This window comes from Hibiscus syriacus, unplaced genomic scaffold (genome assembly GCF_006381635.1).
Source record: "Hibiscus syriacus cultivar Baekdansim isolate YM2019G1 unplaced genomic scaffold, ASM638163v2 tig00116960_pilon, whole genome shotgun sequence".
NCBI classification, from domain to species: domain Eukaryota; kingdom Viridiplantae; phylum Streptophyta; class Magnoliopsida; order Malvales; family Malvaceae; genus Hibiscus; species Hibiscus syriacus.
In genome coordinates this window covers 281,802-286,120 of record NW_024063486.1, presented here as the reverse complement: position 1 = coordinate 286,120, position 4,319 = coordinate 281,802, and positions in this window count along the sequence as shown.

The following is a 4,319-nucleotide window of genomic DNA, read 5'->3' as shown; positions in this document are numbered from 1 at the left end:
GCAGTAGAGGTAAACATTCTGATCTTGTTTCAATGTCATCTCTACTTCCATCCTCGATGTCTATCAAGTCTCTGGGAGTATTTCGAAGCACAACATACCAACCGTCATCCATTGGATCGTGAAAAAAATTGTTTCACTTGAGAAAAATATAGGGTTTATCCATCAAATGTTGACCCGTGTGAATTAATCGAGAGAAATTCACCATTGTAAACCCGAATTTATCTCTTTTTATACATTTGTTTACATCAACCAATTCACACCGAAACAACACAACCTTTCGTTTTCCATAATAATCTAACTCAATAATGTCCGTAAGATTTCCATAATAATCGACCTCTCCCTCATGAGGATTATTGTCCCTTACAGTAGCATAACTTGTAGTTGAAGAGTAACTACGACTCCAAAATTTTGTGTCCTCCTTAATATTTCACGAGATTTCGTGTGGAACCTGAACCCATTAATAAGGAAGGCATTATATCTTTTAACTATTCTATTTGGACCTTGAGAAAGCCATTTGACTTCATCACTAACTTCTCTCCCACTCCAAATCTATTATACATGAATGGTGAATTAATTTGCATTGATGTCGATATAAAAAGCAAGACATATATAATTGATAAGTGTTCCGTAAGATTTAGTTGCTTACCGTCTGACCTAACCATTCATGAAAAGTTTATGTGAATAACTTATGTAGATCTCGCTGATTTAATCTTCGGGAGCGTGCTCGAGATCTCAATACTTCTTTAAACTCACTATAAAGAATATTATGTTGTTAAAAATTGATAAATATAAAAGATAAAGAGATTTCATTAGGATTGGGTCTGAAAGACTTACGTGCGAAAAGGATCTATTGAATCGTTGATGAAAAAGAACATATCGGTGTGCTTGTACCCAAGACGTGTCATCTAAGTGTGCAATTTCAACTTTCCATAATGGTTGATCATAACTTCCAAACAAATAATGTTGAGGTAAGTCATCAGTACATAACAAATCATTTCGATTTGGTCTATTCCATCTTGTTTCAACATCTTCCAAATATCTAGAGCAAAATGTCATGCATTCCTCTGCCACATACCCTTCAGCAATTGATCCTTTCGGATAACGCTTATTACGATAATAAGACTTCAACTTGCACAAGAACCTATACACAAAACAACAAACTACGTAAATACATTTGAGTGAGAGGTATAATCAGTAGTAATTTGAAATGTGTAATTCAATTAACACCTCTCTATAGGGTACATCCATCGATAGAAAACTGGACCACCAACTCTTGCTTCGTGAGGAAGATGAATTAGCAGATGCACCATAATTGTGAAGAATGAAGGCGAAAATATCTTCTCCAAATTGCATAAAGTCAAGATGACTCAATCTTGTAGTTTATCAAGTTCTTCAACCATTAGAACTTTCCCACAGATGGCTTTCATTATATTAGAAAGTTCAATGATACAAGACGTCACCTTACCCGACATGCAACCGCGAACAGCTACTGGCAGTAAATCTTGCATTAATATATGATAATCATGTGACTTTAAAACATAAAGTCTTCGATCTTTAACACTGACACATCCAGAAATGTTTGATGCATACCCATCTAGGACCTTTATATCCTTCAACACCGTGTAAAACACTTCTTTTTCTTTCTTCGAAAAAGAAAAAAATAGAAGGCGACAAGAAATTTTTTCCATTTGGACGTAATTGCGGATGAAGATCATGTCGAATTCCCATGTCCACTAAGTCAAGTCGACTCTTAAGATTATCTTTAGATTTTCTACCATCATTCAGAATGGTCCCGATAATATTCTCATAAACATTCTTCTCAATATGCATTACATCAAGATTATGTCTCAAAATCTGCTTTTTCCAATAAGGCAACTCGAAGAATATACTCCTCTTTTTCCACAAGTCTACCTCATTTGGATCATCCTCTTCATCAGACTCATCATTAGTTTGTTCGTTAACTTCAACTTCTTCATTGACCTACTTTGCCTTTTTCTTTGATCGTGTACTACTTGGTTGATTCATCTTTCCATAAGTAAAATTGATATTTTTCAACATTCTGAATATTTGAGAACTGGTTGTTTGGTCAGGAGCATTTCGAAACTCTTCATCACCATCAAACATATTCTTTTGACTTTTAAATCTATGATTATCAGGTAACCACCGACGATGTCCCATATAAGAGAACTTATTTCCATTAACCAACCACTTTGAACATGTTTGTAGAGCACAACAAGGACAAGCGTAACGACCTTTGGTACTCCAACCAGATAAATTTACATACATAGGAAAATCATTAATTGTCCATAATAAAGTCGCACGTAAATTAAAGTTCTCATTCATCAACACAACGTACGTTTCGACCCCTTCCTATAACTGTTTCAACTCTGCAATTAACGGCTGCATGAAAATATCAATATCATTTCCGGGGCCTTTCTCGCCGAGGATTATCATGGATAAGATGAAAGATGATTGTTTCATGCAAATCCAGGGAGGCAAATTGTATGGAACAAGTACAACAGGCCAAGTACTATATGAAGTACTCATGATTTTGAATGGATTAAACCCATCAGTTGTAAGACCAAGTCTGACATTTCGAGGATCTCTCGTAAAACTTGAATACTTGTTGTCAAATGACTTCCAAGATAAAGAATACGTAGGATGCCATAATAATCCATCACCGATTCTGCCATAATGATGCCACCTCATAGACTCAGCAGTCTTTGAGGACATAAACAATAGAGGAACATATCGTAGAATCTTGACTGGTTTCTTTCTTGATCGTGCTTGAGCGTCATCCTCAATAATATTTTCTGCCTCCGTAGTCATCCATCGAGATTTTCCTCATACATGACAAGACTCCTGATTTTTTCGATCACCCCAATACAACATGCAATCATTCGGACAACTATGAATTTTGTCATATCCAAGACCCAAATATTTTATCATTTTCTTCACACCTTTGCATGATTGAGGGATTTTTGCAAAAGGAAACACTTCTCCTAGTAATTCCAACAATTGCGTAAATGAGTTACCAGTCCACCCTCTCAGGAATTTTAAGTGGAAAAGACGAATGCAGAAAGAATGCTTTGAAAACTTTGATCCCTCATACAGTTGTTCATTCATTTCATTCAGCAACTTGTAAAACTTTGCCACTTCTCCATTTGGCTCTTCATCACATCCAATTCTTCCCGTCTCAGTTAAATCATTAACATCATTCTCAGAATAATTTTTTGTAACATACAATTGATAATTGTGCATATTAAATGCATCTCGTAACATCCCTTTCATGTCATCTTCTCTTAAAGTTGGATGGTGAGAAATAGCATGATAAGTTGAATAACTCGTGGAAGCATATCTATCTGATACAAACTCTCCATGAAAGATCCATTTTCTATACCCCCGGACAAACCCAAAAAGAACTAGATGCTCGTACACAACTTCATGAATATGCCAGTTAATGTTAACACAGTTCTTACAAGGGCAAAGAATCATATTCTCTTGGCTTGAATTCAAAAAAAACTAAATTTAGAAAGTTTTCGACTCCATTTCGATATTCGATGCTTACCCTTGAGAAATCCATCCAACTCTTATCCATTTTGTATTTCTGGAGTTTCAAATTCAAATGTTAATACACCAATATTATAGATAAATTTAGAACCTAAACAGAAGTAATAATGGATACTTCTTGATAATTACAGTAATATAATGTGCCTCCTCCTCCCGACACATTAGAAATCATACATGGATTTTATAATAAGATGAGAGAAGGGGATTCTTAAGCTCATGATGCTGAAGAAGATTTTGAAAAATAATCATATATAATCATTTTCTGTGTTTTCGTTATGTTGATTAGAATTCAAGTCATTTATTGAGTTTAAGATGATTGTTTTTATGTGATTTATATGTTCTCAAACTTCGATTTGTTTATGTTGTAATATTTTATTTGAAGGCAATAGTAGATTATGTTGTGATAAGTCATAAATTTATATAAATTATGCATTAATTATTTATATTTTAGTGACCTAAATTATTTATATGTCGATACCTTATTAAATATTTATATTGATAATTAAAATATTCATATCTTTAATTGTGGAGAGATTTAAATACAAATAATAAAATAACCTAACAAAAAGTTGTGAAGATATAACGTCCAATCATCCATGTCATGGTGAGTTGGTTAATTAGGATTGATTCTAATCATCTAAGCATCTTTTTGATTATTTGGACGTCTCAAACAATTATAATCAACCTAATAAAAAATTAGATAAGTATATATAAAATTTATATCAAATCATGAATTAAATTTTATAATT